Source organism: Musca autumnalis, unplaced genomic scaffold, assembly GCF_047663935.1.
Source record: "Musca autumnalis isolate F117 unplaced genomic scaffold, ASM4766393v1 scaffold_1, whole genome shotgun sequence".
NCBI lineage: Eukaryota > Metazoa > Arthropoda > Insecta > Diptera > Muscidae > Musca > Musca autumnalis.
The window spans coordinates 55,581,325-55,597,651 of NW_027411644.1; the positions used below are offsets into that span (position 1 = coordinate 55,581,325).

The 16,327-nt window shown below is 34.4% G+C and overlaps 1 protein-coding gene across 1 annotated transcript in view; it reads right to left on the reverse strand.

Moving 5' to 3' along the window:
- Positions 1-15,146, reverse strand: part of hb (zinc finger protein hunchback) — a 44,568-nt gene extending 29,422 nt beyond the window's left edge. Inside the window, exon 1 of the mRNA XM_073974655.1 lies at positions 14,927-15,146. The gene's annotated coding sequence lies outside the window, so the exon portion shown is untranslated. The remainder of the gene's footprint in view (positions 1-14,926) is intronic.
- Positions 15,147-16,327: the final 1,181 nt, after the last annotated feature.

Here is a 16,327-nt window from a genome sequence, read left to right on the forward strand (position 1 = left end):
GGTGAGTGACTGACTGATTCTGGAAATTCTAACTAGAAGAGTACTAAAAGGTACTTAATAAACTACCCTTTGTATTGGGCAAACGGGAAGAGCTAGAATTGTGAAATTTGAAATGAGGATCACAGATGAAGAGTTAGAAAGATGTACCAAAGGGTTTTTGCAAATTCGAACTATAAGTGTACGAAAAGTACTAAATGGTACTAAAATTAGTACAATTTGGACTTGGGTGAACGTATAGAGTTGGAATCTTGAAATTTGGAATTAGCAGCGTACGTAAAAATACTTTAAATAACATTTCCAATCGTTTCGTTTCGTATTTTCCATAGGAACAATACAAAACGAAACATAAACCACGTTGGCCGAGCTCGCTGTTTATTTTTGTTTTGTTTACATTCGTGAGTGCGAACAAAACGAAAAGCGAAAAGTACTCAACTCCACAAGAGCAGATAGAAAACGGAATAGTACTAAACACATGTGAATAAATCAAAAACGTTTGGTGGTTGATAAAATTTACTGTGGTATGCTGATGCTACTTATAAGGTTGTTAAGCAATCACATGTGCGTGTGTGTGAGCCTGAGTATGTCATTGACCATAACGCACAGCAAACGTTTGCCAAAAATTCTTTTTGTTTGGGTGGTGAATGAAACAACTCGGCAAAGCATAGCCGAAGTACAATTCAGCAATCGTACAGTTTTCATCTTTTTACATTGAAAAGTTTGTGGTTTTGTTTTGGTTGTGAGAATGAAACGATTCAGAGAATCTGAAAAGTTTGTGGCGTTGTGTGATTGGTACGGGAATCGTTTTGTTTGTTTCCGTTCATTGGGAATTAGGGCTACCGATAAAGAAAAACAATGAAAGGGTTTTGGCAATTCGAACTATAAGTGTACGAAAAGTACTTAATGGTACTAAATTTAGTACAAATTGGATTTGGGTGAATGAATAGAGCTCGTGAAATTTGGAGGGCCACTGATGAAGAGTAAGAAACATGTACCAAAGGTCGAAAAGTCCTAAATGGTAGTGAGTTTAGTATGTTTTGCATTTGGGTGAACGGATAAAGTTCCTGAAATTTGGAATTAAGATTACTGTTGGAATATAGAATTGAGATATGGAGGTAACTTTGGAAAATCGTACTAATGTACACGAAGCAGTACTAAATGGTACTAAGTTCGATACAATTTGTATATGCTAATTTGGATTTAGTTAAACGGATTGAGCTGAGATATGAAAGTAGTTTTTCGAAAGTCGTGCACGAAAAGTCCTAACTGGTACAAAATTTGGTACCTTTTGCTATTTCCTATTTGCGATTCTGTAAAGGGGTAAAACTGGAATTTTGAAATTCCGCATTAGATTAGCAATTGGTGTTAAGAGTTGAGGTATGGAGGAGGATTTGAAAATTCGTATTTATTTATACAAAAAGTACTAAATAGTACTATAATTGGTTCCAGGGGAACAGATAAAGTGGATTGAAGTGGACATTCTGAGTATTCAAGGTCTGAATTTTACGAAAATTGGACAATACAGATTTGTTCTAGTTTTAAAAGACACTAAGTCGAGGGGTACCGTAATATGGGAATATACGAACACGTGGATTTTTATGGCCATTTTGAATACCGAAAACTTTACGAACCTATTCGGATTCTTGGCGAAACCGCTGAAGCTAGAATCTTGAATTGTTGTTGTGAAGGGGTGAGATAAAGTTTAGTGTTTGGAAATTCGTATTGTAAGGAAATGTTGTGTTAGTGAAGGGGTACAACTAGAGGTCAAGTCTGAAATTTGCAATATGAGTCTCTGTTGGTGTATGCCTGTGATATGAGATCGTTTTAGTACAACAGAATATCCAGTGTTCACCATTTCCATATTAAATATTGTTTATATATGTATACTTTATTCCCTTTCCGCATACGAAGTTGCGGGCATTTGCTAGTATTTATATCTATAATTGCCAAAATGATCTCATGTGTGTCATATGCCATCCTCCACCACCCACCTATAACCTTGACATAGGGTAGGGTATATCGATCTTACACTTGGCGGTATTAAAAAAATATTTATGCCTTTTTGGCTGCAGATGCAAAAAAGAAGCACTGCTTTGTAAAAACTATTATTTTTTGCTTATTGTTGTTGTTGCTAATTTTTGTTTCTGGTAATTTTCCCCCAAAAGTTCCCATACACCATCGATACAATGCACGGACACACACACACGCCACATAGTATATATTATAAATAATATTTTGTTTATTTTAAAAAATTTAAGTTTTTTTTTCTTTCAGGGTGTGGTGATGGTGATGCTGAGGAGGATTCAGTTTTTTGTTTAGTTGTTGTATTTGTACTTTTTTGCGATCTGGCAAAAAATGTTTAAAATAAACCACCCAAAAGACGTAAATGCTGAAAATTTATGCATTTTTTACAATGAGTTGAACAGAAAAAAAAAGATTTTGAAATTGTTGTTTAAGTTTTTTGCTGATTGAAATGATTGGTAGTGTGCAATAGAAAATGGGAAATGGTGGTGGGATAAAAGGGGGGGAAGAAATGTTGTTGGGATATTAACAGAAACGTGGGTGGCTATTACAGAGATTGTGGTATTTCCCTCACAGTATTTATAATAAATAAATTGTGTTTATAGTAATAGATCTGGTCCGTAGGTTACCGGAAATAACTTTGGTAGATGATCTTTACTTTTTTCCTTGCAACATTGGGCATCTTAAATTAGGAAGTTAAGTCAGTCTTAACTTATCTCTAATGTCTGCTAAGTCGCCGAATTTTAATTCATACGTGTTGATAAGGTATCCATCCCACAGGTAGTTCTTAAAAAGATAACATCCTTTACATTTCTTGGCATTGAAATTTGTTCATAAAATTTTATTTTTGATGCGATTAAAGAGCTGATGATAGCATATTTAGCATAATTTACTAAGCATGGAGGTAGCAAAGGGGGGAGGTAAACAAAGGATTGAAATGAAGAAAACTTTTAAAAAGGTTTTATTTTTGTTGTCATTTTAGAACAAATGTCATTATTTGTGAACCTTTTAATTAATGTAATTGAACTATCATGACCTAGGGCTCAATTCTTGTTCTATAAAAATTTTAAATGAAAACTTTTATAAAGGAAATAATTTTCAAATGAGAAATAAAGAAATATAAAGAAAATATTTTTTATTTCAAATTTTCATAAAACAAGAGTCCAGCCCCTGGTTTTTTTAAAAAAAATCTTCAATTTTTTATGAATTGTTTTTTAAAAATAAAAAATTTTTACAATTACTTTTGTAAAAATTACCCCTTCCTTTTGACTACGTCCGCAAATTTCCACTTTTTCCCAATCATTTAAAATCTAAAACAAAGAAAAAATAAAAAAATATTTTTTGCCAAAAATAACATCTCTGTCAGCTCTTTAAATATGATTAATTAGTTCCGCTATAGTTCCTGCACAGTACAAAAATCAAAACCCAAACAAAAAAAACCAAAACTACACCCTCATCTCCCACCCTTTGACCACCACCCTGTTCTGCTTCTATTTTGGCAATTTTACATGATCAACACGTCAACGAAAAAATGAAACAATTAAATTTTAAGACATTTTCATAAATACTTTTTTGACGGAGACAACAGCAACAACAACAACTATTGCAGAAGCATCATAGCCAAATTACAACAATACCAATAAACAAAAAAAAACATGAGAAAAGGCATATCTGACAAAAACTGAGGCATTTTTTGACAAAAAAGAAAAGGCGCGCAAAATGTTTACATCAAAAAGACGAGAAGCAAAAAATCGCAACTACTGGCAGCCGTTGCAAAAATGACAGAAAAAATCTATAAATCACCTTTGTAGCAAAAAAATGAATTAAATTAAAAAATCATATGCATGTTGCTCACATGCATATGTGCGGAGATTACCAATGCTATTAAAAATAGCCAACTGATAAATGTTGTTTTAAATGCAGTGGGGAAAAAGATTTGGGGTTTTTTATAATAAAAAAAAATAGCAGCCAACAATGACTAAGTAAATATGGCCTTCATAAGGTCAGCTATAATAGGAAGACGTACTGTGTAGCTAAATTTTCTAAACGGCATTTAACAACGAAATTATATCTATAGAGCACATCTAAATCGTGTATATGATTTCTTTAGAAAGAAAAAAAACGTCATTAAAAGTTCTTATATTCAAAGTCAACATTCCAGAGGAAGAAGAACCTGGATGAATGTGTAGTCTTTTATTATTTGAGGACTTCGATAGATGCAAGGTGTTAATCCAAATGGTATACCAATTTCTAAAATACCTTTATGGAGGGTTCTTTATATGAAGAGCCTTCAAAACTTGAGACGATATCTATAAAATTCTTCTAAGTAATTGTGAACCACCTTGGATGAAGTGGTGGTAAGAATGCCCGCCTGGCACAACAAAGTTCTATGTTTCAATACATGATACATTTTTCTGCGGCGGCAATCCCCTCATCAAAAAAGCTAGGCAAATTTTCTGATTATTTCGACTTTAAAATCTTCTCTATAAATGGGTGGTATCGAACTATTCTCGACACGCGGGACAGTGGTCTTTCCCACTTGTATGGGAAGGTGTGTCAAAAATATTTCTAATCGAGCTATCGCCACGAAAAGTTAATCATACATTTATAACGAGACAAAATTAAAAAAAGAAGTAAGAAAGTATCAGTCGGCTGTGCTAACGGAAATATAACATATGACCACTGACAAAAAAAACAACAACAGCAACAAAATAAAATATTTTGATCAAGGCAAATTTATATAAGGTAGAAGTGACAATCAGCTGTATTTTTACTTTTTCTTTTGTAAATTTGGTTTTCAAAATGTAATAGGGTCTACTCATGAAATTTGAAAATTCGAAATTTGCTACCATAAAAAACGTGGTTTCATCGTAAACGTGTAATAACAGTGACCTACGACAGTTCTGAATGCTTTTTATTTACATTTTGATTCAAATTTTTTCTATTTCAGAGGATTTTAAATACAAAGCATTCAGAACTGCCGTAGGTAATTTTTATTGCATGTTTAGGATGAAAAGAAGTATTTTATGATAGCAAATTTCGAATTGTCACTTCTACCTTATATAAATGTGCCTTGACATATACCAAACATTTTTAGTAACCAAACTTCTTCATAAAGGATTCGAAATATTAAATTACGTTAAAATATGTCTGGAAGAAATTTTTGAAAAAGTTTAAGAGTCACTTGCACAGTAGCCATTTTAGTATGTGCAGGCAGGATTTTGGAGCTTCTGGACCATTATCTCAGGAAGTATTGACTTGCTCCGGAAAAAAACTGTACCGTTGTAAATGAGACCGCTAAAACAACCAAATGAAAAAAGAATCAAAACGATGCGAGAGGAGTTCTTAAACTTCACTTTTTCCACATTTTGTGTCGGAGGTACCCGTAGGAGTGGGCCGATATTGTCCATCTTCGCACTTGATGTAAGTTTAGACATATACAAGGTGGCGCAAAAGTAATCCTCCTATCAGAAAATGCTATAATTTTTGCGATTGGCCCCTAATGTCAGTTCTGTTTTGACATTTGTGTAGTAAACACATGCGAAATGCACGTTAATAAACAATGTTACGCTACACTGCTCCAGAACGCGGAATATTGGTGACTATTTATTTGGCCAATAATCGGTCGGTGACTTTGGCACAACGTGAATTTCGTCGCAGACGTTTAGCCGCTCGCCTCGAAGAGACTGGCACAACACGTGATGCTGCCATGCATGGCAGACCCCGGAGTATTCGTTCTGCAGAGAATATTGCTGCTGTAGCCGAGGATGTCATGGAAGCGCCGTCGACTTAGGCCTTAGACGTTCTTTACAGCGAATTTTGGTACAAGATTTGAAGATGTTTCCGTACAAAGTCCAGACGGTGCATAAGCTGTTAGATGCTCACCGCCAATCGCGTCTAATATACGATCAAGCCATCCTTAATCACCACCAACAGGAAGATAATTTTTCATCAAAAATAATCCTGAGTGATGAGGCGCTCCAGACTTCTTTTTGTGGGGCTTTTTGAAGTCGCCGGTTTATGTCAACAAGCCTCAGACTCTTTCAGCTCTTAAAGACAATATCCGACAAGAATGTGAGGAGCTATCGCCGGAAGTTTTGGCCAAAGTGATGGAAAATGGCATAAAAGGGCTCAAAAGACAATAAACTGTGGCAGCGGCCATTTATCTGATATCATATTCTCGACTTGATGTAAAAAAAATTAAAAGACCAAATAAAAATAATCCACAAGAAAAATCAAAGTTTTTCATTTTTTTTAAATTACAGCCAAAAAACTTCGGAAGATTACTTTTGCGCCACCTTGTATTTGGTCCAAACCATTTGATCGGTTCGGAAATTAACGTGCGTACCAGCCCGTCAAACAAACTGACGAATGGACATGACTAAATGGACCCCAGGAAATCATATAAACAATTCTTTTTTGTCCATCTTCCACCTAGAATCGACCAGCATTTGTGCTAGGGTTTCATCTATCCATATATCTCTGTCCTAGATTAATACTCCATACTTCAGGTATCTGGCATCCCAACTTCAGGTATCTGGCATCGTACAGACATCGTAACGAAATCGGAACAAAATTCGGACGCTACGTCCGATGTCGGATCAGAAATCGTAGCGATATCTTACGAAAGTTGTTGACATAATTTTGGAACGATATCGGAAGAGAATCCTTGGGATATTCAGAAGGGGAATTTTTTTCTTCCGAATCTTTGTACATACATATTTCTGAACGATTTCGGAATAATGTCGTATGAAAATCGGATATACCTTCCGAATCTTCGTAAAGATTTCTGAACGATTTCGGAATAATGTCGTAGGAACATCGAAGGAAACAATTTTCTCTGACGCCTTTTTTATTGACCAATTTTTATTTGTTATGTTTTTTTTTTGTATTTGAAGATTGTAATTTCAAACGTTCTAATGAAATTTCCACTGTTGTTATTATATCGTTTTTATAGTAGAACAAAGTAAACATTGTGAACGAATATGTTGAGTCTATCAGCACTAGCTTGAATTATTATATGTTGCATTTATATTTAAAAATTTTATATGGTAGTAGTTGTGCGAAGGGAAATTTGTTTCCGACATTTCGCTCTGAATTCGTACAGAAATCGGAAGAAAAACTTTGGTATATTCGAAGGGAAATTTACTTCCGACATTCTCTGCGAAATCTGAACGAATTTCCCTACGAAAAATCGTATAGAAATCGAAAAATCTGAACAATTTTGCTTCCGAAATTGTTCAGATGTGTCGGACATCAGACATTTGGTTTGCTGGGATGATACAGTATTATTAAATCTCCCGTTAATATGTTTTGGTGGTATGTACCGTGGTATCTTTTGATCTGCTCACCCATGACCGAAACAGCGTAAATCGAGTTATGAGTGTGCTACCACATTTACTATATGTACGCTTAGAAGAAACATTTGTTGTGCGAAAAATCCACAAAAGTTAGAAGAAAACGGTAAAATACTCTTTGCGAAGCTTAAATAAAGATGTTGCACACAGATTTTCTTTATAGAAGCGAAATATTTTTATTTATTTTTGATTAAAAATATGTTTTGACAGCAAATGAAGACATCAGTTGGTATTATTGTATCACCTTCTTGCACCATGCATCAGCCTTTAGGCTAAAGAGGGTATATACACTTTCATATGAGCCAAATGTGCCTTATCGAAATAATGGGTTTATACCCAATGGTGCGCACGATAACTCTCGAAGGGAGCAACCGAATTGGTCATAAATGTACATATGGTAATATTACTTCCAGACATACATATGTAGATCAGGTTTGAATATGGACTAAATCGGTATACCTACTCCTTCGTGTACTTATTTACAAAATTTGGAAAAAGTACAGTTTAACATCTCGTCCCGGATCGTGTTAAAATGTTTGGCAACAAGTTCTTCTTGAAGAACCTGTAAAGACGGCACAATTTTTTCGCTTGCATGTCCATACTTTCTGAGATAATGACCGAAAAGCTCGAAAAAGCCTATCGGCACCAACTAAACTGGGTAGTACGTAAGCTAACCCTCGAAGGAAAACCCGATGTGGTCCACCCTTGTATTATTTCTTACATACTCGGTTCATGTCAGAATATTGACTACATCGGACCACTCTTTCGGATACCTCCCACACAAAGTTTGGAAAGAGTGCAGTTTAAGGACTCGTCTGGACTTCTTGATCGTTTACGTATTTTAGTTTAGTGAAATATAATCTTCGGGCCGATTTGCGTTGACGGTGAATATCGACGTCGTATGAACCACGAGCTATATAAGCTATACAAAGACATGAATATAGTTAGACGTATCGAGATGCAACGATTGCGTTGGCTAGGCCATATCATAAAAATGAACGATGATGAACCCGCTAAAAAGGCGTATGAATACATGACACATGGCGGTGCACGCAGAATCGGGAGGCCTAAGCTTCGATGGAGTATACAAGTGGATGAAGAAATGAAAAGGCGCGGTATTCCAAAAAGCGAAGCGAAAAACAGAGAGAATTGGAGATCTTTTCTTAGTTCGGTCTATGGAACAAACGTGCTGTAATGGACCAGCTAAGTAAGTAAGTAGAAATATAATGAAACTATCAAAATACCCGCTACTTCGTATGCGGAAAAGGAATAATATTCAAAAAAATATTTAATATGGTAAACACTGAACATTTTTATGTACTAATACCTATTTGAATTGATATTTAATTTCTTTCAAGTACTGTTCGTACACGTTTTATTCGAATCTCAAAAAAAGACCTCTACACTTCAACAGCGGCGTACATTTTAAATTATTGTCCATATTTTATAAGAACGGTATGGGTATTTTGAAAATTTTATCCACATTTTCCAACCGAATTTTGGAATTTGTGATATCAAAATGTAGAAAACCGATCGATTCCCCGGTCAGGCAACATCAAATTTTCAACGGTGGCAAAATATCCTTCAATAATGACATTTCCTGAGTATTTCAGCCATGTAAATCTTCTCTACAAGTGGTGTCGTAAGGCACGCCGTTCGGACTCGGCGATAAAAAGTAGGTCCCATATCATTGAGCTAATATGAAACGGGGTGTCTATGGAACAATTATTACATTATTTACAAACCGAATTCATGTTAATATAGAAACAATAGTACATTATTCAGTAAAATTTTTAGAATCCAGAACCTTAGCTCATATGTTACAGTTTTAGCTCTACTTGTTCACCCAATGCCAATGGTATTACATGTAGAAACCTTTCATACATTTAAAGGTCGATTTTAATAAACATTCTGATCTAATCTCAACAGTGATCCTCACAACAAATTTCATTTATCGATTCACTCAATACCAGTGCTTCAATATTTAGTATAACTTAATACTTCTAGTACATTTATTGTACTACCACTTCTAACAATGAACCTGACAAATAAATAATATACCAGAATTCCACTTCTATTCCTTAGACCAATACCAAATGTTTTGCATTGCATTTAGTACATTTCGTATTTCTCAATAAGTCAGCCAGCCCTCAGCCTAATTTCAGAATTTGTATGCATTTCAAAAAATCCTTATCTAAACACCAACACCATACCTCATACAACAATTGGAAATTCCACCTTTAACCCTTCAAGCAACGCCAAAATGGTACCAAATTCAGTACTTATAATATGTATAAGTTAAAAAACTACTGTCTTTTATCCAAAACTAAATCAAAATCGCATAATCGTATACATAATAAAGAATTTCACAATTTCAGCTCTACTAATTTACACAATAACAATTTGAACCAAATTCTGTGCCATTTTGTAATTTTCGTACACTTTTTGTAGGTATATCCACAACCACATCCATATCTCAACCCTACTGATGTGTAGGTAGAGGGTCAATAATACCAAATTTCCGAATTCCATCTCTATTCATAATACCATTAATACTTTTTGTATGAAAATACGATTTTCAATAACTATCTCCAACAGTAATTCCAAATTTCAGGATTCCACCCTATCCGTCCACCCAAAACTAAATTGTACCAAATTTAGTACCATTAAATACTTTTCTTAACCATAAGTACGAATTTTCAAAACTATCTCAGTCCTACACTCCAGCAGTAATCTAAATTTCAGGATTCCAGCTCTCTCCGTTAACCCAAATCCAAATTGAACCAAATTTAGTACCATTTAGTACTTTTCGTACCCATAAGTACGAACTTCCGAAACTACCTCAATCCTACACTCCATAAGTAATCTTAATTCCAAACTTCAGGATTCCAGCTCTATCGGTCCACCTAAATTTAAATTGTACCAAATTTAGTACCATTTAGTACTTTCCGTACCCATAAGTAACAATTTCCAAAACTACCTCAGTCCTTCAATCCATCAGTAATCTTAATTCCAAATTTTAGGTTTCCAGGCCTATCCAAATCCAAATTTTACCAAATTTAGTACCATTTAGTAATTTCCGTACCCATAAGTACGAATTTCCAGAACTACACTCCAAAAGTAATTTTAATTCCAAATTTCAGGATTAGTACTTTTCGTACCCATAAGTACGAATTTCCAAAACTACCTCAGTCCTTCACTCCATCAGTAATCTTAATTCCAAATTTCAGTTTTCCAGGTCTATCCAAATCCAAATTTTACCAAATTTAGTACCATTAAGTACGTTTCGTACACATAAGTATGAATTTCCAAAACTACCCCCATATTTCACTTCGACTGTAATCTAAATTTCAAATTTCAGGTTTTCAGCTCTATCCGTTCAACCAAATACAGATTGTACCAAATTTAGTACCATTTATTACTTCTCGTACACATATGTAAGTACGAACTTCCAAAATCATTTCCTTATATCAACACCACTTCCCAACCTTGATTGCCATACCAAATTTGAAGATTGTATATCCGCTCAAAATATACAATTGGTACCAAATTTAGTAACTTTCAGTACTTTTTGTACACTTATAGGTGGTATTTCCAAAATCCATACCAAAGGGTTCTCTCTATAACTCTCCATCAGTGACCCTCGTTCCAAATTTCAGAATTTTAGCTCTTCCCGTTTGCCTAATACCATGGATACCATATTTTGTACGAAATAAGTACGAAATTGCTGGGTTCCAGCTCCATTCGTTCAACCAAATCCAAATTGTACCAAATTTAGTACCATTTAGTACTTTTCGTAAACAAAAGTACTAAAACTACCCCATATATCAATCGTACACTTCAACAGTTATCTTAATTCGAAATTTCAAGTTTCCAGCTCTATCCGTTCACCCAAATCCAAGTTGTACAAAATTTAGAACCATTTAGAACTTGTCGTACACATAAGTACAGATTTCGAAAACTACCGCATATAGCAATCCTATACTCCGTCAGTAATCTTAATTCCAAATTTCAGGTTTCTAGCTCTATCCGTTCATCCAAATCCAAGTTGTACTAAATTTAGTACTTTTCGTACACATAAGTACGAATTTCCAAAACTACCCCTATTTCTCAATCCTATACTCCGTCAGTAATCCTAATTCCAAATTTCAGATTTCCAGCTCCATCCTTTCACCCAAATCCAAATTGTACTAAATTTAGTACCATTTAGTACTTTTCGTACACATGAATACGAATTTCACAAACCAAGTTTCTAGCTAAATCCGTTCAAAATATACAATTGGTACTAAATTTAGTACTTTTCGTACACTTGGAGGTCGAATTTCTCAAAACCCATTGGTACATCTGTCTAACTCTCCATCAGTTACCCTCATTCCAAATTTCAGAATTCTAGCTCTTCCCGTTTGCCTAATACAAAGGGTACCATATTTAGTACCTTTTAGTACTTTTCGTACCCTTATAGGTCGAATTTCCCAAAACCCAGCCTTATCTCACCCCTACACACCGACAGCAACCCACAGTCAAAATTTCAGCTTTCTAGCTTCAGCGGTTTCGTCTGGGCGATGATATACATGTCACTCACTCACTCACTCAGTCATCACTAAGCTCTTTTATATATATAGATATATCGCACCTGATCAACAAAAGGGAAGCAACTCAAAATTTCTTACTTTTCAGTAGAGACAAAAACCTGTTCTTACATAACTACCCTGTAGGAAGTGTGGGGTCATGTGTTGACATGTCGCCACTTTGTCTACTAATATGGTGACAAAGTCAACACTTTGTCACCAGGTTGTCAACTATTGATACCCTTACCTTAATAAGAAGAAGCATTGTGTATATTGACCGATGGTAGCCCAACGAAGCATCTTTTTTTAATTTTCTTAATTGTTTGGCGTAAAATAATTTTTGCGGTTGGTGAAAAAAGTGTTTTTGTAAAAATCAATAAAATATCGTGAAAACTTAAAGCATATAATTTCAATAACAAGTATGAGCAAAAGAAAATATAAAAGACATGTGAAAATTAAACAATTCTATAGCACGAATTCTGAGGCGACTAACAACATTTGTGGTCAAATTTCGACAATTAGACATTATGTGGAACCTTTAGAGAAGATTGTGGAGCCTGATGTATATATTGTCCCGTCTCGCTGGAAATACTGAATGCAACTAAACATAATAATGAATTACAATGTTGAAGAATTATTTGGCAAAAATCGATTGTGAGATTTTGCCAATGTTATACAGCTGTAATAGGCAAGCAAATTTAAGGACATATTTTTTATTTATGTTTATTTATACATGTTTATTCTTTCCAATTCCTAGATGTTATATCAACATTCAGCGAATCGCCTGATAAAACGTTAAGTGCAACAGAAGAAGAACTATTTTAAGCAGACAAATCATTGGTGCGACTTGGCCAAGAAAATAAAATGAAAACGTTTTTTATTATTTATATGTTAAAATGTTTAAGCAGCCTTGAAAACATTGTCTTTATTTACTAATTTTTACTTATGTGGAATCTTTGGCTTAGCCATTTAAAAAGATAAAAATACTGTAATAGCAATTTGTACATTTTTAGCATTTTCAATATTATTAGTTTTATTCTTTAATGAAAAATAGTATTTAAACAAATGTGTAGCTTCATCTCCTTATTAAACGTACTATATTGCTGTTTTATCTATGAAAAGTTCCAAATAAGCTAAAAAATTTAGTATTGAAAATCTGGTACTATTGACTCACTACCTCCAATGTCTATACTGACTCACTACCTCCATTGTCTATACTGACTTACTACCTCCAATGTCTATACTGACTCACTACCTCTAATGTCAACACATGGTTCCTCAGGAACTACTGACTTACTATTGACATACTAGTTCCATTGTCAGTACTGACTTTCGAATGACACGTTCATACAAAATGTCTATAGGAAATTACATTAGTTGTCTACAGTTTGTCAGTAGTACTGTTGACAATGTCAGTAGTAAGTCAGTATAGATTCACTATTGACATTTCCTACAGGGTAGTAACTCTGAGGACACGAAAAGTGGAATAACGGTATTTTTTGACGAAATAGTAGACAAAACAATGGGAGATTTTTACAGTGGATGGAGTTGATCATTATCTATCGTTTTTTATTAAAACGTGAAAATTTCAGAATTTTTAGTTACTACCCTTTTGTTGAACAGGTGCGATATCATCTGCAGTGGGATTCTCTAAGGCATATTTTGGTTATCGACAAAAATTGTTAAAACCAAAATGCTTTTAATTTCGTTAGTTAACGATATTATTCGATAAGTTAGCGACAAATAAAAAGTAGTCGTAAAGTTCTACCGATAGCAACAGTGATGTCAACTTTTATTTGAACTTTTCATTCATAATTTTGCGTTTTAATTTGACCGATTTTTGTCGGTAACCAAAAAATGCCTGTGTAGTTCGTGTGATTTTCTTAATGAATCGTTCAATTGAACTAGTTCGTTCGTGAACTAAAAAAAAAAAACAATCGTATCACCCGATTTGGGGTCTTTTAATGACTTTAGCATCAGTTAGTTATCAGTCATAATTGGATTATCTGAGGAGAGAAATTAATTCGTATTTTGATCCGATGGATTTTTAGGAGAAATTTACTCTCGAATGTGAAAATCTCAAAATCTCACCATACAATATAAGGTTTGGTACATTTTTGTACATTTGGTACATTTTTGTTGGTTACTTTTGCGAAATGTTTTTTATAATTTCGTAATAGCTCGGGTAGAATGTACTTCTTGTTCACAAATATCACTTGAGGGAGATAACAGAACCTTAATTCAAAACAATCTGGACAGTGACCGTAAACGAATCCACACTTCGCCCAAAGTTGGAAAAACATCTCCAACTTAATTTCAATTAGGAAAATTCTTGTTCTGCGTGTTCTTGTAGTTTATAAAAAAAATTAAATTTGTATTAAAATGTCGATAATCAATGTACTCGTACCATGAAATCCAATTTTAATATTTTTTATAAATTATAATACAATTTTGACCCAATATAGGGTATCGAATTTCTATTAAAAAGTGAAACAAATTACTTTTATTTTGTCCTAATCTTTAAATATTTTGTGAATACACAAGGTGTGGGTAGATGTGTGTGCTACAAAGGTGTCAGTCTATCCTGTCCGTCTGTCTGGTGTGCTTGTGTGTAAAAAGGAACTAAATGTCCGAACAGAATGAGCTTTGTTTAGAAAAATCAACAAAATAACTTTGAAGGTTAGTAGCCTTCAAACACAACAAAAACAAGAAGCAGCAGCAGAAGTGGCAGACAAACGATAGACTGTCCGACCGAAAGACTAACAGATGCACATTGTGGCCACTGGCCAGTCAAAGTGGGTGAGTGAATGACAGACAGAGTAGATGGTGATGATGATGATGACGATGCAAATGATAATAATGATGATGCAGATGATAATAATGATGTTATGAAGTTGAAAACAAAAAAGGGGACCAAAGAAAAAATGTTGAAAATCAAAATAAACTTTTTAAAAATCCAACTTGCTTATGATTAATATTTACCTTTTCTTTCGTAGAGTCCAGGAGGAAAGTTTCCTTAACTCTTTATGATATCAATGTTGTTGCTGTTGTTTTTTGGTTTGTTTGTTGTGATTTACTTGGGTACCGGACACCAAAATCCTTTTACTTTCTATGTTTCTTGGGTTGTTTTTGGGTTTTGTTTTTTTGTTACAGCCAAAGGGGTTGATTTTCTTTTAATAGGAATTTCGTTTTTTCAAAAACTTAATTTTCTGCTTTCTTTGTAACCTCTTTCCACAACACAATATTTTGTTTCCTTTTTTCTTGGTACTTTGTGTTTTGGATTTTTGTTACGCTTTTGGGGTGGTTTGAAGTTTTTTTTTTTTGAGTGAATAGAGGGGGGTTACAGCAGACAACACAATGAGAAGTTCTCCATAACAAGTTCGAATTTTCTTACAAGTGTCAAAAAACGTTCTTGAGAATTTGAATTGAGGTTTGAAATTTTTTCAATTTAAAATTTTTATTAGATTCTAGTCTCACGCATGACCGGTGAAAAAAAAAAACAGAAACTTTGCACACCAACAAATTTGTTTTTGCCTTTTTTCAAAACAGCGTCAACGTCGTCACGTTACGGCGGGGAACAGGGTAGCCGAGAACTACACGGTTAATGGCAGGCAACACCAACTCTAGACTCGGGGACTCGACAAGACTCACACACATGGGGCGAAAGGCGGACGAAAGGGGCAGCGCACAAAACACAAACTCGGAACAACAAACACTAACCGCAGACAAAAATTTACTGTTATTTTCGTTTTTTTTTTCGAGTAGGGAAATTTTTTGTAAATTTCCTTTTGTTTTAGATTTTTTAGTTAATTAATTCTGTTTGAAAATTGTTTGGCCACAAACGATTTTAAAATTTTTTTTCAAATAATATTTTCAAAATTAAATAAATAGTAATATTTAATTATTTTTGTTTTTTTTTTTTTTTATTTTCTTTTATGTTTTTGGTTATTTTCGTTTTTGTTTCGATTTGGTTATTTCTAATGTTGTCTGCACATCCTTAACGTTTGGAGGCTCTGAGCGCGACTAATGCAAAGTTTTGCTCAACGCCGCTAAAAGTACGGAAAAAATTAACTAAACACAACTAATGTGTAATGATGACGATGACGCGCTGTCTGTGCGCTCCCAACAAAAACTTATCCACAAACATAGACGACAACGGCGACGACAATAACAACAGTGCCCCCCCTTACACTGCAGCCTCCGCTCTCTGGGACTTAATCAAAAGGCAAAATCACAATTTAGGAAAATCTCATAGCATCTCAGTGTTCCCCAAACTCGCAAACGGCAGAGTAATGCATCCCCCAAACGACGCAGTAACGACGCTGCAAGCATCATGGCATCAAATGAGAGCTTCTCTCGTATAAAACTTAATCTAATTTCTAA